Below are 25,102 nucleotides of genomic sequence, written 5' to 3' on the forward strand. Positions count from 1 at the left end.
GTCAGAATTGCTGAACCTCCAGAAAGAATGCCGTACAATCTCCAAGATGCTAATAGCTGCAAACAAATCCAAACCACTGTATTGGGGGCTACGTCCCAAACAGGCAAGGCATTGGGGTTGGCGTCCCAGATGCTGAAAAGCTCTTCCAGAGCCAAATCTCAAATCCAAGATGTAAAATGTGTAAAAGATAATCATAGAATGAAGCTCCTATCCCCTTATAACCCCTCTCAATTGCAAATCGAACCCTAATTGTCTCCAAGTGGCGTGGTCTAGTGGAAATGTTATAATTTCTTATTTTAAAGTGGTCATGTTACTAGAAAATGACCTTTTTCCCCATAGACAGAAATCCACTCACTGAATTGCCCTGAGACCAAAGAGAAAGATTTAAAGAATTTCAAGATCTTTCCAACGAGCTATCACACAATAGGATGCGCATCCAGATGAGACCAAAAATCCCCTTATTACTCCAAAATGGCTAACAACTTAGCCTTATTTAATTATTAAACGCTAACTTAGGAAATATTAAAAATATAACCCAAATAGCCACAAAATGCCCAACTGACATTACAAACCCTAAAATCATCCTGTCACCTGTCTGTGACTGAAGTCGGAAATCAAGGATTCACTGGTAATCTCATCCCTAAAATCTAGGGATGTTCCTAAAATTTAGGAAACAAGCCCAATCTCTTTGAAACTGAAACCATCTAAAAGGTCATGAATAACCTCACGACTGGCAACTGTCACGACCTCCTAAAATTTAGGGATACCCCCTAAAATCTAGGAACTGCTCCAAACTGGCTCCAAACTGCCTGTAAAGCCAAAATCCAATCACTATATGCACTGAATGAGTCCCAATCAACCTCTGCTAGCCTACGAGACTCCAATGATAGGCCAACTCTTCCGTCTCCGATGTCCACTCTAGAAAGGGGACATGACATCCTCTCGGGTCCTTCCTAGGTGGCTGGGTACACTATAGGTCTTGCCACGTAGGGCTCACAGAGGACCCAACCATCCAGGAAGGACCCGGGAGGAATCCACGAGGAACCCAGGTGGACTCAGGAGAACCAAGGCTTGTAATTTGAATTTTTATTGTGTCACGACATTTTCACATTTTGAAACTTGAATCAGTTGAATCTTGAATATTATCTTTTTTGCAAATTATGAATTTGATATTAGTTATTACATTTACGATATATGAATATTTATTGGCATTGGCAATTATGGATTTATGATTTATGATATGCCATTTATGTATGGAAAGTCACATTGTATATTTCATATTTGTATGGATTGTATCATTGCAATAATCAATAATGGTAGTGATAGTTTATAAATTATATAACTATATTTTATAATTTTTATGTTTGAACATTATATATATATATATATATATGTATGGACGTACCGGTCCCTGTATTGAAGGAATTTGTTTTTGCTGAATCCGCGAATCCTTACCCAATTCCGTATCCATATCCGTACCTGAAATGGTAACGTAGAAGAACTATAAATAAAAATTAAAACGTAATGTAGAATTAAATTTTACTTTCACAATCTTTACAATAGGTACTTGTTGTGACCATTTCACACATCGCCCCATCAAAATGGGGACCCCCTCTTTTTGCTCGTTTTGCTCGTCCTTCTCTCTGCTTTTTTAGGGTTTTGGGTTAGTGAGTCAGTCGTCTGGACTAGGGTCAAGCCTTAGGGTTTCCGTTTTAGTGTTTTCAGGCCAGAGTCCAGTCCATTTTGAGAGCTATTGAGCTTCCTCCCGTAGGATGCAATTTTGAAATGAGGTGAATTCGTCAGAGGTCAAGTAAGTTGGTCTAAGTTCAGTCGGGATTTTGAAGGCAAGTCCAAATTTTGCCTAAGTGTTGATGATGGGATTGTGAACTTTTGTCTGATTGGATTTTTGATTAAATTTTGGAAATTTTGATAATTGATTCCGGGCATTGGGAAAGTCTTATTTTTGCCTTGACAAGTGATTGAGATCTTAAAATCATGATATTTTGGCCTAGGGAAGCAAAATCGCTCCTGTCCCTCAGCCAGGGACTAGGGCGAAAATGATGTTTTATGCATCTTGTGAATTAATTTGTTTCATTTGTCTTGTGCAGGGTCGCCAGGAGATGTGGTCGAACGCGAATTGAAACCTTTGAAGATTTTGAGATTCGAAAATGGCAAATTTTTGGAGTTTGAGGTCAAATCGCTCCTGTCCCTCAGTCAGGGACCAGGGCGAAATGTCTTGCCTAGGCCATTTTGACCTCATTTTGATCAAACTAAAGCGTTAAGGGCATAATGAAAGGTGAAATCAACATGACGGAGCGTCCAGACTTAGTCGTTTGCAAAGAAAAGATGAACATTTGCCCTCAAGGACAAAAATCACTCCTGTCCCTCACTGAAGGACCGGAGCTTGTTTCTCAAAATTTTACTGTCCTTGCAGGATGAAGACGATTTTTGGATTGGAAGAGATAAAGGGAGGCATGTTCTTTCCGTTGAATATAATTTGAAGAAATTCGCAAACAAGGAAATGTGCCAGGAACAAAAATCGCTCCTGTCCCTCACTGAGGGACCGAAGCTTAAAATCCAACATTGCCTTGTCCTTGCCAGATTTGAACGATTTCGTGATTTGAGGAGAACCAAGGAATTACATCTTATCAGTTGAATATAACTTGGAAATGTCATCATGAGGAAAATGGACCCTAGAAGCAAAATCGCTCCTGTCCCTCAGTCAGGGACCAGGGCGAAATTTAGTGATAGCTCCCGTCCCTCTCCCAGGGACCAGAGCGAATTTCCTTATAAAGCAAGTTTTGGGCAAAGATCAAGTGAGTATTAAGTTTGAGGCAAGCAAAGAAGGTGTAACGAATCCATTAAAGACAAATTGAAGATTGCAAGGTACCAAAGTGAGGTCCATATTTGCCTAGGCGCTCCTGTCCCTCAGCTAGGGACCAGAGCGATTTCTTCCTTAGACCAATTTCTCACCAAGTTGAAACGAATTCCATGTCAAGGATAAGTGAAAGGGGGCATGACGAGTCCGTTGAAGATAATTTTAAACATTGGCAAAGTGTGATTGAACTTACAAATGAAAGATTCGCTCCTGTCCCTCAGTCAGGGACTAGAGCGAAATCTCTAGGTGTGCCTAAATTTTGAAGGCCATGTTCGTTTCAAGTGTTCAAGAAGGAGTAAAGGACATCATTTTACACTGTGAAGACAATTGCGAGTTGATAGGAACAAGAATGAGCCCAAGACATAAAAGATCGCTCCTGTCCTTCAGGCAAGGACCAGGGCGATATTCACTACATTGGCCATTTCTTTCAAAAACCACGTCAAGCCAAGGTCGTACAAGGTCGCACAAGGTCAAAAATGTTCTTGAGAAGATGATATGCAAGAAACCAAACGTCAAAAAGTGATCAACTTGAGCAAAGAGGCAAATTCGCTCCTGTCCTCCAGTCAAGGACCAGGGTGATATTCATAAAATCCATCATTCTTTCCAAAGGATCACCTCAAATCAAAGTCACACAAGGTTGAAAACGTCATTTGAAAGGTAACAGACAAGGAGTCAATGTTTAAAAAATCGCAAATTTGAGCTAGAGACTAAAGTTCGCTCCTGTCCCTCAGTCAGGGACCAGGGCGATAATGATCATAAAGGGCATTCATTTACGACATTAAATCAATCAAGTTCAAGATTCCTGTTTAAATTGCCAGTTTCAACGTAAGGGATGTGATTTTGAACGTAAAAGGCGAGAAAACCAAGGCCAAAATGAAGTTCGCTCCTGTCCCTCAGTCACGGACCAGAGCGATATGGTTTGTACCTATACCTCTCATGTTTTGGCGCCAATAATTTTCAAAGTATATTAAATGCTAAAAAATCGATAAAATTTGAAATATTTAATTAAAATTGGCATTTAAAAATTGCGCAAAACATTTAATTAATTATTTTTGCCTTTAAAAAATCGAATTAATTAATTATGAAGGCATTTTTAATTAATTATTAATTTTAAATAAAAAAAAATAAATTTGGGCGCTTGGGTTTTTATTTTCTATATTTTAACAAAAGTCGGCCTTATTTTTTTTATTTTAAATTTTGTTTTAATTGCTTTATTTACAAAGTCGGCCTAGAGGGGATTGAGACGGCAAGCGCCTATAAAGGAGGGGTGAGTTATTGCATTTTAAAACATCATTTAATCATCCTTTGCATGCGAGTTGGAGAAGACAAGGAGGAAGTACGAATTTCATTGAAGAAGGTGCGAAATTTCCATTAAAAGAGAGTGCGAACTTGGTTTCAAGGGGAGCGAACTTGCCATCATCTCGATTGAAGACCCCCCCCCAAAGGTGGCGAAGTTGCTAAGGATGACGTTCGCTTGAGGAAGATCACGTTGAAATCATCAAACATCGATTTTTGCCTGGGCGAATTTCTTAATTTTGCATTTTAGAGTTAGTTCTCAAGTGAGGTATGGCGAAGTCTTCCCTTGTCTTAATTTTGAATTTTGATCGTCCTAGCCTCAAGTTTAAATTTTGAATTTTGAAATTTTGAAATTTCAGTAGCTCAGTCGTGTTTAGGAAATGATAACTCAAAGATTTATCATGAAGTTTCCTAAATTTAATCTCTAATCTATAGTTATACATTGCAAAATCTATTACTTATTATGAAATGTTGTGTAGGTATTACAATGGCGACCCCGAAGACGGGAGCATCCACCAGTCGTCCAGCTCTTATGAAGGAAGATCAAAAGAACGAAGAACTGGAGACCAAGATCGTGTCTAAGTGGAGCAACATTGGAGATACCAACTTGGGCAACTTCAGTATGAAGAAGTTTCGAGAGGTCCCTTACATTGGCAAGCCATCACCTGTCGCCAGGAGGATAATTGAAAGTGGCATCATTAAGGCGGCCGGCTTCCCTCCAGCAGTTCAGTGCCATGAGTTGATGATCGAGTGTGCTCGTCATTATGATCCACAGTTCAGAACGATCGTGTCCAAGGAGGGAAACACTTTAGCTTATCTTTCAGAGGAGGCTATAAGTGAGGCTTTCCATCTTCCAGAGCACAAAGATATGGTCTACAAAAGCATAGAAGGAGCCAGGTCCATGTACGAAGATGATCCAGATGCTTGCCTAAGCATCATCAACAAGAATTGGCTACTCAAGAGTCGTCCTCGCCTAAGCAAGATCCCGAACACACCACATAGGATCGATTTCCAGGAGGAGTACAGAGATTTGATAACAATGCTCAACCGAGTCACAGGAGCCCCTCAAGCCTTCTACTTTGAGAAGTGGATGTTCTACTTCATCCAAGTGATAGTTTAGGGAAAAGGAACAATTCATTGGGCTAGAATGATTAGCCATTGCTTGGATGTACAATTAAGGAGACTGAAGGCTACCAAATCCTTCCACATGAGTTCATACGTCATATATGCCTTGATCAGGAGCTTTGAGTACGCAGGACTAGCTCACAGAGGAGTGATTGGAGGAGGACCCGGCGAGGTCAGAGTTTGTGATTCCTATGTTCACTTGCATCATCCACCAGGAAGCAACTACAAGTTAGTTAACGATACCTTCACGATGAACATCACCAGGACATTGCAAGGCGGGATTCACAATAGACTATCTCAGGATGCACAAGAGCTAGTAAAGAGGTACGGTGCTTGGTTTATCCAATTTCCGAAATTTACTTATATTAGAGTTCATGGATGTCGTTCACCTCCATACATGTTGCCGAGATATCCGACAGACAGAATAGTGTTACTTGAGGTAACAAGACAGTTGGCAGCTTATGCGAAGGCATTCAGACACAGACATGGAAATGGAGTTCCTGTACCTATCATATTAGGCAATTCAGTTGAGGTATGTCCTAATGCTCTAGCCATGGATGACGCAGAGAAGGAGTTAGCTTTGTATTCATTTTCATTCTTTGCCTTGAGAGAAAGCTTTGATCCACATGGATATATAGAGGAGACAATCGGTAGGAAATATAAGCATGAGTTTCAGATAGAAGATTTTATGATGAATCTCTTAGATGATCTTGAATTTGAAAGAAAGATGCATTCTAGATTGCCTTTGGATTTCATCAGGAAATGCAAGATTTACAGAGTGGCCGACCAAGCTCAGGATAGTGGCAGACATCTCCAATCATCCTATGATCGAGAAAGCAAAACAGTGAGGTTAGATTGGAATGAGCCCGAGGTTGTGGATCTTGATGCTTTGATGGCTCCAGACTTGTCTTGTACTCGCAGATGGGTTGATGTGCAGCATCAGAAGTTGAGAGAACAGGGCATAGCTATGACTTTCACCTTGGAGGAGAGACCAACTGAAGGTGGAGCAAGTGTAAGCGAAGGCAATCCTAATCCTAGAAATGCAAGCGAAGGCAACCTTCGAAGCGCAAGTGAAGGCAATCTCCTTCCAAGAGGCTCGAAGAGGAAAGAGAAACCTGAGAAAAGAGAATCTTCCAAGAAGAAGCAAGAGGCCAACCGAGATCGTTCATCCGGTACATCTTCTCGGCAAGAGAAGAGGACATTTGAGATAGAGGAGTCTATGGAATCAATGGTACAGAATGATAAAGAAGGACAGGCACCTCGAAGGTCACCAGGGGGATCTCTCCAGGATAATGAGTTGCATGAAGATAGGGAAGATAATGAAGTAACATCTCCTCCCAGAGAAGAAGAATTGCTTAAGGAAATACAAGTTAAAGAAACAAGATCAGCCATCCCAGATTGGTTAAAGGAAAGACGAACGAAGGTAATTGTGATCGAGGACGAGGACAATGTGATTGATTTGGAGAGCCTTGTCGGACATTCCCAGGAAGTGACAGAGTAGAGGAAGGCCACTAAGATGTCCAAGATGATTAGAGATGAGACTGGATCCAGAAAATTGCAGATAGCTACACCTGCCGTGGACAAGTATGAAGGTGAAATCCTTGCAGAAGAATATGATGTAGAGACATTTGAGCTTGGTCCACTCACAACCGAGCAGACACTAGATGATGCCACTGATTCATTTGAGGCATTGAAAGACAAGCTTAGAGAAGAAATGGAGAAAAATAGAAAGCTTGAGAGAGAGGTCGGTGCATGGAGAACATATTTCAGCCATCTCAATCAACCTTTGGGACGTCAGGATCCAGCAAGATCACCCGTACAGGCACTTCCCTTTCAATCAATTGGTGAGGCAGAGAGAGTTAGGAGTTTGGTCCAGCTTATGAGCTCATGGATTGACAAATCTCATACAGTTGCCATGGAATTTGCAACAAGGATGATGCAGACCATTCATAGGGCTATCCAGGTTCTTGAGATCATCCACAACTTGATGATAACGGTAGCCGCTTTTGCTCATACTAAAGATGTTATCATCCCTGTCTTACAAGTAATCAGACAAACATCAAGGAAGGTCCTAGCACAGGAAAAGATAATGGATGGAGGACCTCATAGTTTGCTTCAGTGGTCAACCTTACTCCAGATGAAGGAAGTTCTCTTCGAGGACATCAGTACCAGGTGTAATCATGTTGAGGAGGTTATCCACCCGATCCAGGACAGAGTATTTGAGGTACTACGTACCATTCTTGGCAGGAGGATCGAGGTTGAGACAGATGTGGATTTGCAGGAATTGGAGGATAGAGTCAAGGTCATCTTTTGCAAGGATGCTAATGTTATCACAGATGAGCAACGGGACCAGATGTTCGCTACCATGCTCCTGATTGAGAAGACTAAAGAACTTGAACCTGGATGGGACGCTGCTCTTCTCAAGGCATTTGATTAGGTCATCCACTTAGAAGAAAGAATGAGGAATCTTCCCGAGATTCCAATTGCTGAGATCGAAGGAATCGTATCAAGATTCATTACATATGCTAAAAAAGAGCATTGGAAAGGGAATAAGATTCTAGATGAGAGGTTGTTATAGATGACATGGCACCTTAATTGTCATTGGTCTATGTCTCCCAGATTTTTGTGCCAAATTTAATATTTGGCTATGCATTTAATATTGTTCAATAAAAAGGGGGCTATTTGTAATAAACCCTAATTAGGGTTTAGGTGTCATAATCTTGGCCATTGATCTTCTTTCGATCTGGACCGTTCATTGTAATTGAGGATGCTATTTATACCCTCATTTCTTTTCATTTTGTAACTAGAAAAATTAGAGATTAAGGAGAAATTAGAGAGATTAGAAGCAAGTTGTTTTTGTAGCAAGATTGAGCTTTGAAGAATGAATTCAAACAATTGTTGTACATGATGGTTTTGAGATCAATAAAATATTGAAGTTATGGTGTTTTATTGCAATTCTCGTGGTTATCTTCATGGTTGTTCATTTTCTTGAATCATTCTCAATCAAAGTAGTGTGTTAATTCGAAGGACAAAGTGTTGGACTTGATCTTTGGTAGGATTCACTTTCCAAACCACTAGCTTCTTGCTGATTGTAGGAACGCCTTGCGTGGTCGACTGGAGATATTTGAATCGCTTAAACCTTCAATCGTTGTTGTATCTTGGATATGTACCTTCGTGGTAGTGTCCTTGATCTTTGATGTATTGAAAAATCATTTGTTACCTTAGAAGATCGCATCAATTTCAATTGAGTTGTTAATTTATGGCAATATTGAAGTTGGTAGAATCTCACCAAGTCTCGTCCGCATTGAGTCATTCTTAGGGTTAGACTAGATTAGACCTCTTGCAAACCCTGCTCTTTTGATATTTTTGAGAGCTTGTTTAGTTTAGAAAATTCTTCGGAAACGTAAGGCCCCTTGATGACACAGCAATCACAACGACCACTGGTGCTTATCCACACGTAGAGACCCTACCAAAAAGAACATTGGAGTCATCCTAACTGATCCTTCTTGCGATATCTTCAGCAGTTAGAGACTTTATTCAAGAGAAGATAAGATGCCTTTGGGTATTTTATTCTGTGTACAAAATACACGTCAACAGTACCCAAAAACTTGGCTCATAAAAAATGCAATTTGTCATATCAATCCTTGCAGTAGTTGTAGCATAGGATGAGGAAGTCCACTCCTCATCAACAAACATACACCTCAAAGCTACCTTTGACTGAATCAAGGATTGCAATGTGATGAAATTAGTAGTAAATCTAGTTATGCCAGGATGAGTCAACTCTCATTAGGCTAAGGACTCGTGTGATTGTATACAAATTTACAAATATTTTTCGCTGAATCCACACAAATTTTGATCCATGGAAGCTTGCCAATATCCTCCACTATGAGAAAGAGGCAATGGGCAGCACATGGAGTAAAAAATTATGTTGAGTGCCTATCCATCAACTAGTCTACCTTCAACAACATCATTTGCTGCATTATCAATCACCACTTGCACCACATTCTCTTCACCCACCTCAACTAGGACTTTCTCTAAAGCCTCACAAAGGTATGTGACAATTTTTGGCATGTCTTGAAGCATCAATTGATTTGATGAACACGGTGCCACTTGAAAAAGAAACAAAAATCAATGATTCAATCAAGTATAAATTAAAAATATTAATCATTAAATCAATGCATTGAGAGAAGTCTTAGGATAAAGGTGCCATCTACATTCTAAATCCTATGACACGGTTCCAACATCCTTGAAAAGTGTCCCAAGGCACTTAGGATGTATTGGAAAAATAATTTGTAATATTTAATTCTCACTATTGTTTGTAATATATTTATAAGGGGTGATGGGTTCCACTAGTAGTGGTAAAAGTGGGTTGTGAACAGAATTATTTAATATTGTTTCTCCCACTTATGGACGTTTGGAATAAGATATTTAATGACTTGAGAAGTGGACAAATGAGTGACCTATGGGCTTCTCCAAGTAGGAGCTTGGAAGAGGCAACATGTCTCTTGATATTCCATTATCTATTGCATTTAATGTAATGTCTATCTTGCAAAAATGGGCACCCAAGTTGGAGAGAAAGTATTGTAGCCCAAACCGGTGCCTTTTCGAGTTTTGTGGAGGAATTGCAAGGGTTGTGTTTGTGAGGAATGGAGAGGCTTCTTTGGACATATTTATTGGTGGTTTTGGAGCTATTGCCATTTTATAAATTCAGCCTTTTGGGTGTAGAATTAGTGTGAGGTAGAATAGTTGAATGTAGAGTTTCTTTGTAGGAACAAGGACAAATGGGAGACACAAGGAGGTTATTCACATGTATATAGGTGCCACTATGATGGAGGCAAGGAGGAGAATTGATTTGATTGTAACATAAGCACATTTATTGTTGGTAATGCAAGCTTGTCCTCTTGTCTTAGTGGAGTTTTTCTTGCAAGGGTTTCTCCATGTAAATCTTGTGTTATGTGTTGAACTTATGTTGCTCATTTATGTCTTATTGCTTCTATCTTATGCTGATGATAATCATTATTTATTGCTGTTATAAGTTCACATAAGATAGGTTTATTAAGTTTGCTATATAGGTTGTTTTTTGGCATCATAAAGAAGGATCATCATGGTTTTCTACATTAAGGCAATTTTATTTTTGGATTTGTATATGAGTTTCAGATTTTCATTTTGTAGCTATCTAAGCTTGTATTTCATCCTTTGATTAATTCATTGGATATAGATTGACCTTCACAATCTTTGGTATTGAACTTGTTTATTTACCAACGTTTGGTATTAGAGCTGAAGGTTACTGGTTTTGGGTATTCCTCTATTTCTGTTTTCTTAGTTTGGTAAGCTTATATTTTAGAAGGAATTAAAGGTTGTTGAAAGGCTTTTGGGAATGCAATGAATGCTTTATGAGTTAGCTTTGTTTAACAAATTTGTGAGATTGGAAACCATGGATATTATCAATGTGATCTATGTTGGGTATTGAAAACTCAGGATTGTGGATCTACATGGAGTTTGTTATGTTTTGGTACCCTGGAGCTTTTGTTTGATAATATGTGTATATTCTCTTGTTTGGTGGTTTTGTTCCTTTACTTTGTGGTCATGTGTAGTAAAAAGGTGTTCATGTCAGATGGGTATTGACATCTTGGTTAGGAGAAACACTGACTATTTAGTCGAGAAATTGGAGTGCTTATGTTGGGTTCATGGTTTTAGCCCATGGTTAAATAAAAGCACTGGAAGATAAGCCACTGAACGCTTTGTGAGTTGTTGAGTTGATATGTTTCATATGGTTAAGCTCTTAGACAACTTTCCTTCCCTATTATGTTGCAGCGATCTCTTGTTTTCAGTCGTTGGGTTTGTAGATTTGTGCTTATTCCATTGTTCAAATGAGATGTATGATGTTAATTTTTGAATGCTTAGGTGGATTTCAGATTTATAGATATGGTTTTGTAGGTTTTACATGTTAACTATAATTTGTGGTATGTAGATCTATGGTAAAGACTTTGTTCAAGGTATTTTGGATGGAGACATATATAGATTTGCATGGCTGCTTGGAAGGTTCTTATTGATCTATGGTTACATCTATGTAGGTTTGTTTGGCAAATTGGATCTAGCTTTGATTCAGGTGTTTGAGTCTTGGAAATCAATATCTAGTGCCTGATTGTCTCTATTATGAATGATATTGATGTGAGGTTGAAACTTTCAGTTATTTTAAATTGCAGCACTAATTATGTATTTCTTCTTTGAGATGTTGCATATGTGCTAATCTTGTAAATTGTTTGACGAGGATTCGGTTTGGTAGGCCTTGTTATTGGTCACCATTATTATATTGGTATTTTGATTGCAGTGAGAAAAGGATTTTCTAGGAGTATCTGATATAGTTGTTCATTTGAATCTTAGTAGTAGATTATGGTGCATGAGAAGCTTTGTTCACTCATAGTGGAGTTTTGGTAATGATATTGTTCATGATGCCACTTATAACTTGACATCACTTTCAGTGGGAGCTTTATGTAATTTCATAATGTGTTCTATCTTCTTTGTTTCAAGATTTTGGTTCTAAGTTGTTGCAATATGTTGCGAGCCATGAACAAACTTTGATTAGAAGTTGGATGAATCTTTGCAATGGGTATTGGTGTCATGTGGAGCTCTTGGATTTAGCCTTTAATTGCAGTGACAATTTGACATATTTGGTTCTATTGACAAAGGATGTAATTTTTGTATCTTCTTGTTTTGGATATTGTGGTTTGACTCTCCCCTTTGGGAGCTCTTGGTTGAGTTCTTTGGTCGTGTTGGGGTCACGCAAGATTTTTAGTTAGGAGATGGTTATCACGATGCCTAGAAAGCATTTGGTAGTGATATGGATTCATCATTTAATGGTGGATGGTTATCTTGATGTGGTTTGGAGATGATATCTTGGTTTGCCATGGAGGACTCTTGAGTCTTTGGTGAGGTGTTGTTGGTTCTCTTTTGTTTTGAGTATTAATCATTTGCTTGGAGCTTCATGATTTTGTAGGACTCCCATTAAAGATTGGCTGGTACTCCCTCATCACATCCACCAAAGCCAAAGCTATGGAGATCGAGATGTAGGAGATAAAACTCAAAAGGTTTAATTCAAGGGCAGATTTTGAGTATTGAGGTATGAAGGAGAGAATCAAAAAGTCCTCATACATGTGCATCACATAGAAGATATCTAGGTGATCTCTGTACAGAAAAGGAGGTTCTTAAGATGGATTACTATAGGCTCACCCTTGAGCAGGCTATTGATTTGAACCTGGTGGACATTCCGCAAGGGATGATTGATGATGGAAATGTGCTTGATCCAGAGTATGTCTCACAAAGAGTTGATGAAGGCCCACTTCCTTTAATCCAGTGGTCACACAAAGAATGCACTTCCATTCTTGAGAGATTTCAGCCCATCCTAGCTAACACCAACACTTGGCTCAAAGGTAATGGTGTTAGGCTCATCAAGATCAAGGTTGGAAAAGAAGATGATTCTATAGGACCCCTCGGGCGTAAGTCTAAGATTCAAATAGATAACAAGAAAGGTGCATCATCTTCGGGCACAAGGATCAAGTTGCGGGTTAGTCGGGCAATGGTGCTTCCTCCCGAGGAGGCAACGGTTCGTGGGAAGGAAAAATCCCAACTTCACATTCATGTGATTGATCCTGATGATCTAGAAGAAGGACAACAATCAGATGATGCTCCTAAGTCACTAGCTTTGGAGTCATCTCATGAGATTCCCTCCTCAGTTCCCATGGAGCTGCCTCTATCTCCTCCTGACACAGTAGCAGACGACTCCCCTCAAAATGTCATTCCCAATTCAGCAGTTGAGCCACCTCTTGATCATCAACAAGAGAGTTTGCTAGAAATCTTCAAGGATACTCTTGCATGCATTCATTTGTCAGAGATTGATACCTCTACTTCTAGCTTTGAGGAGTTTATGAAAGAATCTTCATGCCCTTTTGTTGACGTGTATTTTGTACACAATCATACACAGAATAAAATACCCAAGGGTACCTTATCCTCTCTTGAATAAAGCCTCTGATTGCTGAAGATGTCGCAAAAAAGGATCAATCAGGGTGACTCCAATGTTCTTTTATATCATCCACCAAGAAGTGACTACAAGTTAGTCAATGATACCTTCACGATGAACATCACCAGGACATTGCAAGGCGGGATTCACAATCGGCTATCTCAAGACACACAAGAGTTTGTAAAGAGGTATGGTGCTTGGTTCATCCAATTCCAGAAGTTTACATATATCAGAGTTCATGGATGTCCTTCACCTCCCTACATGTTGCCGAGATATCCGACAGACAGAATAGTGTTACTTGAGGTGACGAGACAATTGGCAACTTATGCGAAGGCATTTAGACACCGGCATGGAAATGGAATTCCTGTGCCTATCATACTAGGAAATTCAGTTGAGGTATGTCCTAATGTTCCAGCCATGGATGATGCAGAAAGGGAGTTGGCCTTATATTCATTTTCATTCTTTGCCTTAAGAGAGAGTTTTGATCCTTATGGGTATATAGAGGAGACAGTCGGTAGAAAATACAAACATGAATCTCAGGTAGAAGATTTTTGGATGAATCTCTCAGATGATTTTGAAGTAAAAAGAAAGATGCATTCCAGATTGCCTTTAGATTTCATCAGGAAATGCAAAATTTACAGAGTGGCCGATCAAGCTCAGGACAGTGGCAGACATCTCCAATCATCTTATGACCGAGAAAACAAAGCAGTGAGGATAGATTGGAACGAACCTGAGGTTTTGGATCTAGATGTTTTGATGGCTCCAGTTCTGTCTTGTACTCGCAGATGGGTTGATGTGCAACATCAAAAGTTGAGAGAACAGAACATACAAATGACTTTCACTTTGGAGGAAAGGCCAGGGGAAGGAGGAACCAGTGTAAGTGAAGGCAATCCTCATCCCAGAAACACAAGTGAAGGTAACCTTCGAAGCACAAGTGAAGGTAATCCCCATCCTAGAGGCTCAAAGAGGAAGGAGAGACCTGAGAAAAAAGAATCCTCCAAGAAGAAGCAAGAGGCCAATCGAGATCGTTCATTCGGCACATCTTCTTGACAAGAGAAGAGGACACTTGAAGTGGAGGAATCTATGGAATCAATGGTACAGAACAATAAACATGAAGAAGGACAGGCACCTCAACGTTCATCAAGTCGATCTCTCCAAGTCAATGAGCTACATGAAGACAAGAATGATGACGAAGTGACATCTCCCCTCCGAGAAGAAGAGACTTTGCCTAAAGAAATACAAGTTAGGGAGACGAGGTCTGCCATTCCAGATTGGTTGAAGGAGAGACTAACAAGGGTGATTGTGATTGAGGACGAAGATAATGTGATTGATTTAGAAAGCCTTGTTGGAAATTCTCAGGAAGTGACAGAAAAGAAGAAAGCCACTAAGATGTCCAAGATGATTAGAGATGAGACAGGATCCAGGAAATTGCAGATAGCTACACCAGCAGTGGACAAGTATGAAGGTGAAATCCTCGCAGAAGAATATGATGTAGAAACATTTGAGCTTGGTCCACTCACGACTGAGCAAACATTGGATGAGGCAACCGATTCGTTTGAAGCACTAAAAGACAAGCTTAGGGAAGAAATGGAGAAAAATAGAAAGCTTGAGAGAGAGGTCGGTGCATGGAGAGGCTACTTTAGCCATCTCAATCAGCCTTTGGGGCGTCAGGATCCAGCAGTATCTCCTGTGCAGGCACTTCCCATTGAATCAGTTGGTGAGGCGGAAAGAGTCAAGAGTTTGGTCCAGCTTATGAGCTCCTTGATTGACAAATCCCATAGAGTTGCTGTTGAATTTGCAACAAGAATGATGCAGACCATCCACCGAGCTATTCAGGTTCTTGAGATCATCCACAACCTAATGATAACTGTAGCTACTTTCGCTCATACTAGAGATGTTATCATTCCTGTCCTGCAAGTAATCAGACAAACATCAAGGAAGATCCTAACACAAGAGAAGATAATGGATGGAGGATCCCATAGTTTACTCCAATGGTCAACTTTACTCCAGATGAAGGAAGTTCTTTTTGAGGATATCAGTAACAAATGCAATCAAGTTGAGGAGATCATCCATCCGATCCAAGACAAGGTGTTCGAAATATTATGTACTATTCTCGGCAGGAGGATCGAGGTTGAGACAGATGTGGATCTTCAAGAATTAGAAGAAAGAGTCAAGGTCATCTTTTGCAAAGATGAGAATGTTATCACAGATGAGCAACGAGATCAAATGTTTGCTACCATGCTCCTGATTGAGAAGATCAAAGAACTTGAACTTGGATGGGACGCGGCTCTTCTCAAGGCTTTCGATCAAGTCATCCACTTGGAGGAGCGAATGAGGAATCTTCCCGAGATTCCAATTGCTGAGATTGAAAGAATCGTGTCTAGATTCATTGCATATGCTAAGAAAGAGCATTGTAAAGGGAATAAGGTTCTAGAAGAGAGGTTGTTATAGATGACATGGCACCTTAATTATCATTGGTCTATGTTTCCTAGATTTTTGTGCCAATTAAATATTTGGCTATGCATTTAATATTGTTCAATAAAAGGGGAACTTTTGTAATAAAACCCTAATTAGGGTTTAGGTGTCAGAATCTCAGCCGTTGATCTTCTTTTGATCTGGGCCGTTCATTGTAATTGAGGATGCTATATATACCCTCACTCATTTTCATTTTGAGATTAGAAAATAGAGAGATTAGAGGATTTGCAATTAGAGTTTTTGGAGAAGAAAGTTATTTTAGCAAGATTGAGTTTTGAAGAAAGAACTTCAAGCAATTGTTGTTTATGATGGCTTTGAGATCAATAAAATATTGAAGTTATGGTGTTTTATTGCAATTCTTGTGGCTATCTTCATGGTTGTTTACTTTCTTGAATCATTCTCAGTCAAAGTAGTATTTAAGTTTGAAGGACTAAGTGTTGGGCTTGATCTTTGGTGGGATTCACGTTCCAAACCACTAGCTTTTTACTGATTGTAGGAGTGCCTTGTGTGGTCAACTGGAGAGACTTGAATTACTTAAACCTTCAATCATCATTGAACTTTGGATATGTGCCTTTGTGGTAGTGTCTATGATCCTTGATGAATTGAAAGATCATTTGTTACCTTAGAAGATCGCATCAATTTCAGTTGAGTTGTTATTTCATGGCAATATTGAAATTGGTAGAATCTTACCAAGTCTAGCCTACATTGAGTCATTCTTAGGATTAGATTAGAATTTATCCCTTGCAAGCTCTACCTTTTGATCTTTTTTTGAGAACGTGTTAGTTTAGAGAAGTCTTGTTCCTGCAGCTCAGATGACGTAAGGCCCCTTGATGAAACAACATTCACAACGGCCACTGGTGCTTATCCACACGTAGAGACCCTAGATAAAAGAACATTGGAGTCACCCCGATTGATCCTTTTTTGCGACATCTTCAGCAATCAGAGGCTTTATTCAAGAGAGGATAAGGTACTCTTGGGTATTTTATTCTGTGTATGATTGTGTACAAAATACACGTCAACAGAATTGGCGCTAGAAGGAGGGCTGAACATCCGAAATCCGAAGAATTAAAGAGGAATACGTTTCAAACATGACCATGAATCACGATGGTGTTGCCACATGAGGGATTGAATCAAGTAGTGCAACCTAATTTGGAGATAGGCAACACTCAAGAGGATATTGTTTCAGGATTGAATCACCTAGCGTGGAACGTAAGGAGAAGTGAAGCTGAGTATAACGGAGTGAGAATCATCTTGGAACAAGAAGAAGATAGGGCTGAAGAACACCGAAGAGTCGCAGCTAGAGAGCTTCGCAATCAAAGGAACCTACAATAATCTCCGCAAGACAAAACTTCACGCTGGATCGCATTGGTTCTTTCTCGCCCGAGAAACATCAAAAGATATTGAGGTCAACAGAATTGGCGCTAGAAGGAGGGTTGAACATCCGAAATCCGAAGAATTAAATAGGAATACGTTTCAAACATGACCATGAATCACGATGGTGTTGCCACATGAGGGATTGAATCAAGTAGTGCAACCTAATTTGGAGATAGGCAACACTCAAACAACAAGCCAAGCTAGTTCATCAAACCTCTTGTCAAGCTTCCAAGCCTCAAGAAGCACGATGGCTCACAATGCTCCTTCGCCTCCTCCTCCTCCTCATGTGCTTAACGGCGCAACCTGGCTAATCAACAACCCATCACCCTTGGAATTTGCAGTCTATCATGACATGCCAAATAATCCAGAGCACTTCTGTTCCAAGTTCAATGTCAGTGATTTCAATCGCACAGCGGAGGATCATATCAAGATGTTCGAAGATCTTCTTCGTAATAGACGAATCGAGTATGGAGATGTAGCATGTAGGCTTTTTCCTTACTCATTGGGAGAAGAAGCATACTTTTGGTTCGTCCACTTGCCTATAGGGTCAATCAGGACTTGGGACGCGATGAAAGATGCATTTATTGCAAAGTTTGGTATACCAACCACACCAGCTGAGCTGTATAGACAATTTGTTGAAGTTCGAAGGAGAGAACATGAGCCAATCACTTCTTTCAACAACAGGTTTCACCGCGCATATACAATGTTACGACATCCTTACCTCATTGCGGACCCAAGGGAAATCTACTATGGGGCTTTAGACCATCTCACTGCTATGTTCGTAAGGACACATCCTATCCCGAATGACTTAAACGCAGCATATGCAAAGGCTATTGAAGTTAGTAAGCACATGGGACAGAATATTATTGGGCCACTACTACACATGGGACCTGTCGCAACACCAAATCAAATGCAAACAGTTGGAATGGCGTTGGCCAACCAGACTCCAGTTATGAATCCAATTCCACAAGCAACATATCCGAGCGTACAGCCAACAAACCAGTTGGTCCTTCATCCTGGAGTTCCTATTTCACAAGCTCCACCAGCACAACCTGTGTACCTGCAAAATGCAACAAACTCATCAAGAACACAGGAAGAAAAGGATGAAATGAAAGAGTTGATTGAACAAGTCAAGAAGCTGTCAACCGATTAACTCATCTGAGGAACTAGAATAATCAACTCCAAAGCATGCAGAGGGTCAATCATGGTCAACATACGAATAATCAAAATTTCCAAGGGAATAACAATCAAGGTTTCAGAAATAATTATCAAGGAAATAATAACCAAGGCTTTCAGAGGAGACCATGGAATACGGCTCCCAATAATGGAAATGTGGTGACGCCACTAGATAACCCAGCAAATTCTCAGAATCAAGAAAATCATTCTACCAGTAAAGTGTTTCTAGCAGAGGCGGCCTTGTCCAGTTGGTGTAGACTCCATAGTATAAACCAGCATTCGGAGTTGCAGTGACCTGAATTCAAGATCGCGGCCGACATATTCCAGCAGGAGATGCATAGCAATGATCCACTTGAAAATCCACCCACGACAGGATACGAAATGGTCCCAACCACGCGATATCTAGTGGTGTAGACGCCACTAGATAACCCACCAAATTCTCAGAATCAAGAAAATCATTCTACCAGTAAAGTGTTTCTAGCAGAGGCGGCCTTGTCCAGTTGGTGTAGACTTCATAGTACAAACCAGCATTCGGAGTTGCAGTGACCTGAATTCAAGATCGCGGCCGACATATTCCAGCAGGAGATGCATAGCAATGATCCACTTGAAAATCCACCCACGACAGGATACGAAATGGTCCCAACCACGCGATACGATCAAGCCATGATTGTGGAAACTTGCAAGTATTCACAAGAAGAAGATAATCAGGCTCAAAATGGGAGGTTTCCACCAGAATCTGCTAATGGACCGATGGTACCTCCAGGTTCCCAGTTCCCACCTGCATCTGCAAATGGACCCATTGAAGACTTAGAGTATTATTTTCCACCTTTGAACAACAGTGTCCTAGTTGAAGGGATAAAGGAAGTATTCCACCAGTCTTCAGGAGGTGTGAACCAAAGGGTTTATCATAGAAATCAGAGAAATCAAGAACCCCTAACTACATCGATCCCTCCGAACAATTTCTCTACTCCTCCGGATCCACAAGCCAGTAACAATCCAGAATATCCACAACACACGCAAGGATACAGGCAAAAGAATATTGCACCTCCCATGGGCAATGAAATGAAAAGATTGGCCACATTGGTGTTAGAAGAACTCAAGAAAGTTAAAGTTAGTCTACCACTCTATGAGTTACTCAAGATCTCAGAAATCAAAGATGCGGTGATCAATAGCTTAAGTGAGTCTAGTACAGTAAGGTCAAGTGTTCAGGACTCGGCCAACAAAGCTCAAGCTACCATCAATATGACCCAAGAGGAAGCCGATAACAAAGGGCAATCTGAACAAGACAAATGCATGGTCCAGACCATAACCTTCCCAGCCAAAAAAGAAGACATGTTGGAAGGAAAAATGTTGCTCAAAAGGGGCGAGACTAAGAAAACTCAACCTGCCATCAAAGAAACCCTCACCATTAGTCAGACTCTTCCAGAAAAGGAAGTTGCAGTTAAGAAGGATGTGGTCAAGAAAGGGAAATCTCCAAACAAGACAAATCACTCAAAAGAGGAGGGTCTAGTAAAGGATGACAATCCGAAGGTCAATGAAGTGAAACATCAAGAACACAGTGGGGATTCTTCAGCCCTTTCCCAAGGAAAAGATGAACAGGCCCCGTTCCTGCTGTCAGTTAGAATTTTTGGGAAATTACTACATAATTGCCTTTATGACTCAGGAGCTTCCAGCAATGTGATGCCCCTGGCTGTCTGTCAGAGACTAGGAATAACTCCTGCCCCTACCAAAAGAAAGGTCACTCAGCTTGACAAGACAAAAGTTCCAGTGATGGGAGAGTTGAACAATATCCATATGCAATTAGCTGCAGATCCAAGGGTTCAGAATTTCATAGACATATCAGTCGTGGATATTCCTGATTCATATGGGATGCTCCTGAGTAGAGATTGGTCACGAAAATTGAATGGGTATGTGTCAACTGATTTTGCACACATGTGGCTACCATGGAGAGGAGTCCCAAATCAAATCAAGATCGACAACACTCCATGATTGAGACTTATGATAACCGAGTATGGGGAAGACAATGAAGTCCTGTTCTTAGAATCAGATTTAGGGACATACAAACCTAAATCTGATGAGGTCCTGATGATATAGAACATACAAGAAAAAGATGGCCAGCAAGAAGTGATAGAATCTACAGAAATTGTCGTAGAAAGTGACCAAGGATCCGACCAAGAAAATGACGGAATGTTTGAAAATTTCAGAAAGTTCGTACATAAAAACACACAGCAAAGTGTGCAACTTGGTAACTTGGCATCCGTTCGAGATTTGCTTCTCCCGAATTGGTGTAGGATACATAATGCCGTCCATTTAGAGTTGTCTTGCGCTTTATGCCGGACTGCATTAGAACAAGTGTACAAAAGAGCCCCGCAGACATTGATTATAGGAGAAATTCAAGATTCAGAAGTTGATAGCTCCTCAGGAGACGAAACTCTATCCGACACATCAACTGAAAGCGAGACTGATCAAGAAGACGCAATATGGACATTAAGGTTTGATGGATCTAAATCCAAACAAGGATTTGGAGCAGGCTACGAATTGATTAGCCCGACAGGAGAAACCTACCTTGCCGCTCACAGATTACAATTTCCTTGCACCAACAACGTAGCTGAATATGAATCCTTGATTCATGGGTTATTGATGGCTATCAAAAAGAAAGCAAAAATACTGCAAGTGTATGGAGATTCAGAAATAGCTATAAGGCAGATCAGGAGGCAGTATGTTTGCCATGACAAAAGGTTGACCAGATACAGAAATCGAGTCGGGGACCTCATTGAGAGTTTTGAAGCCTTCAACATCAATTCTATATATAGGCATCAAAATCAAGTGGCTAATTCCCTTGCACAAGCCGCTAGCTCTTTGATACCATTGGCAATGGAAGGATTGAAGAAGTTCACAGTTGAGTTAACATCAGTCCCTTCGGTCCCAGATAACATCACCAATTTTCAAGTTTTCGAAGACGACAAGCACATACTGGATTTCTTAACCAACACAAATGTCTTCCTAGCCTAGATAATTGATGAAGAAGAAGTGGGAGAAGCAGAATTTGATGCTGAAGGAGTTTTGAATCTAAAGACAAACACTATTCCAAAAGGGATGGTAGAGTTAGAAAGAATTTTTGATCCTGACAAATTGAAAGAGATGAAAAACCACCGTATGGAAGGAAACATGTGCGACACAATCAACGTAGGGGATGGCACGCAAGTTAAGAATGTGTTTATTGGAAAGTCCTGCACCGCACCAGAAAGAAATGGAATCCTGAAAAATATGAGAGATTTCCCAGATGTTATCGCATGGAGTTATGAAGATCTCAAGACTTATGACATTGCAATTATCACTCACACAATCCCTTTGAAGCCAGGAAGCAAACCATTTAGGCAGAGACAAAGGCCAGTTAATCCTTTATTGGAACCCCTGATATATCAAGAAGTTAAGAAGCTGCTCTTAGCCAAGATCATCTTCCCGGTAAGACATTCGACGTGGGTCGCCAACTTGGTTCCTGTCAGAAAGAAGAGTGGAGAAATTAGATTGTGCGTTGATTTCAGAAATCTCAACCGGGCTTCAGAAAAGGACAATTATCCGCTACCATCACTGGATGAAGTGTTGTAGATTGTGAACGGGTCGCAAATGATGTCTTTTCTGGATGGATATTCAGGATATAACCAAGTTTTGGTCGAGCCAGAAGATCGGCTAAAGACCGCGTTTACCACCAAGTGGGGAACATTTGCATAGAAAAGAATGCCTTTTGGACTTAGCAATGCCGGGGCCACATTCCAGAGAGCCATGGACATCGCTTTCAGGGACTTAATTGGAAAATGCATTATTATATATATGGATGACATCACAGTTTTCTCCAGGCAAAGAGAAGATCATGTGGATGACTTAAGAAGAGTCTTCCAAAGGTGCAGAAGATATGGTGTATCTCTCAACCCGAAGAAATGCATATTTGGGGTAACAGAAGGAAAACTTTTGGGACATGTCATTTCAGAAAGAGGAATCTCCATCGATCCTGAAAGAGTGAAAGCTATATCCACTATCAATTTGCCGGCTAGTAAGAAGGAACTCAAATCATTTTTCGGCAAGATCAACTTTGTCAGAAAATTCATTACCGGATTTGCTGAGATAGTCAGACCCTTGAATGAGATGCTGAAGAAGGACGCAAAGATTGAATGGTCACCACAGGCCAAAAGGGCATTCGAGGAGATAAAGACGGCAATCGCAGAAGCGCCAGTATTGATCAGTCCTGATTACCTCAAACCCTTCTATCTATATTCCTTCACTTCTGACTACACTTGTGCTGCTATTCTCACCCAGAGAAGTGAAGAAAAGGACGAGAATCCAATTGCATTCATGAGCACCCCGCTGAAAGATGCAGAACTCAGATATCCCAACATTGAGAAACAAGCATATGCACTGGTAAAGGCCGTTAAAAAATTCAGACATTACCTCTTAAGAGCTAAGATCTATGCAATAGTACCAGATGCAGCAGTCAAGACTCTCCTCATGCAAAATGAACTAGGAGAAAGAAGAGGCAAGTGGGTCGCCATTATCCAAGAATTTGATATTGAAATCCAGCCTATGAAACTTGTTCGAGGACAGGCTTTGGCACAGACGCTGGCAATTGATGGACCTGGATTAATCCAGCAAGTTTATGAATTAGACGATGTCACCCCCGATGAATGGTACAAAGATATTGTGACATACTTACTTAACAACAAATGTCCTGCTCGCATGACACCCACGCAGAAAAGAGCACTAAGAATAAAGTGTCAACATTATATGCTTCAAGGATCTGTTCTATATCGCAGAAATCACGAAGGAATATATCTGAGGTGTGTTGGCAAAGATGAGGCCAAACAAATAATTGAGCATTTTCATTCCAAGTTTGGGACCGGACATGGAGCCAACCTCGCTACAGCTCATCAGATCCTGAGAGCAGGATATTACTGGCCTACACTTTTCAAAGACACGTTTAATCATATCAGGACTTGCCACACATGCCAAGTTGCAGCCTTCAGAGAAAGAAATCCTGCTATGCCGCTGAATCCAGTGATTGAAGCAAGGCCATTTGCCAAATGGGGAATGGATTTTATTGGCGTCATCAACCCCGCATCAGCAGCACAACACAAGTATATCATCACTGCAACTGATTATTGTACCAGATGGTCAGAGGCACAAGCGCTCAAAGTATGCATTACTGAAGCTGTAATCAAATTCCTGGAGGAAAACATCATCACAAGGTTTGGATGTCCTTATGCGCTGGTTTGCGACAATGGCTCGGCATTCACATCGTGGAGATTCTCGAATTGGGCTTTTGAATATGGAATAACCCTCAAATTCTCATCAAATTATGAGCTTCTAGGGAAGAAAGACAAGCTAGAAGAGGAGAATAGGCAACTTGTTGCAGCTGTTCATAAAATCACAAAACCTGTTGGTGAAGGGAGTAATCAATTTAGGGAGTTGAGAGAGCTGCTCTAAAGGTACAAGCATTGGAATCTTGGGTAGATCAGCTTCATGATTTATGTGCACAAGTTTTGAGGGAGGTTTTCCAAATCATGGTCAAATTGAAGACCATCGAAGAACAATTGAACCAAGTTTCTGATGCTCTCAAACAAAACTTGGAAAAGGTGGAAGATAGCTTGGTAACTTGGCTCAAAATCCCTAAACAAAAATTGAGTGCTCTTCTAGAACATCAGGTTATTCCTTCGAGGGTTGTATATCTAGATGTTGATGTGTTTTTCATGCACATGCGAACACAGAATAAAATACCTAAAGGTACCTTATCCTCTCTTGAGCAAAGTTTCCCGACTGTTGAAGATCTTGCCGAAGGATCAGTCGAGGCAACTCCAAGGTTCTTGTATGTAGGTTCTCTACTCGTGGATAAGCTCTTTGTGGTATGATGTGATATTGCTGGAATCACAAGGGGACTTACACTTGATGACCTAAATGTCTGATTTGCTGGAATCACAGGTCCTATTAACTAACTGGAAGACAAACAAATGACAAAAGATGCAGGATTCAGGAAGTCTACTCTACTACCTAGAATGCGAGAAGATGGATGAACGACTAGGTGGAGTCCTACTAGGCTGGGTCTCACCATCAGGCTTGAGCAATCTAACACCAACTCAGTGCGATCTTCTAAGGGATGCTTCCAATACGTTCAAATCGTACGCAATCAGACACTGATCACCATTCAAGATAATGCATGAACAATAGATGTGTACGACTTAAGATTAAGCTCATTTTATGCCAGTTGACCATGCAGGGCGCACTTACAATCAATAGAAGGCTAGTGGTATGGACTAGACGGATTCCACACAGGTGCATTCAACAACTTCTTTCATTCAATTTAATTATCTATCATCTAGAATGAAGATTCAACAAGAGATCATGCATATTGCAACAAAACAACATATTTCACCATATCTTCAATGAAAAAGAAGTCTTTACAATTGAGGCAACAATGTCTTGTCTTCTCTTCCTAGTCTACTCTAATTGCTATTCTACTACCTATTCACAGACTTTCAACTATTTTCTCACTATTGTCTATTAGCTAACCATTGACTAACTATTAGCCTTTACAAATGAGGAGCCATGGCTTATATAGCGCTCTCAATACAATTCAATGGCTCAGATCAATTTTAGATCAATGGTCGAGATTTTACAATGAAAACCCTAATTAGGGTTTGTTACAACCAACTCAATTCTGACCAATGAAATAATTGCATTATTTGGACACATGTCTTCTCTGAAATATTCGA

General features: G+C 40.4%; 1 protein-coding gene across 1 annotated transcript in view; it reads left to right on the forward strand.

Moving 5' to 3' along the window:
• Window positions 1-25,102, forward strand: part of LOC131067432 (plant intracellular Ras-group-related LRR protein 6) — a 170,858-nt gene that overhangs the window by 61,703 nt on the left and 84,053 nt on the right. The gene's annotated exons all lie outside the window — the stretch shown is intronic.

Source organism: Cryptomeria japonica, chromosome 9 (assembly GCF_030272615.1).
Source record: "Cryptomeria japonica chromosome 9, Sugi_1.0, whole genome shotgun sequence".
In the NCBI taxonomy this organism is placed as follows: Eukaryota; Viridiplantae; Streptophyta; class Pinopsida; order Cupressales; family Cupressaceae; genus Cryptomeria; species Cryptomeria japonica.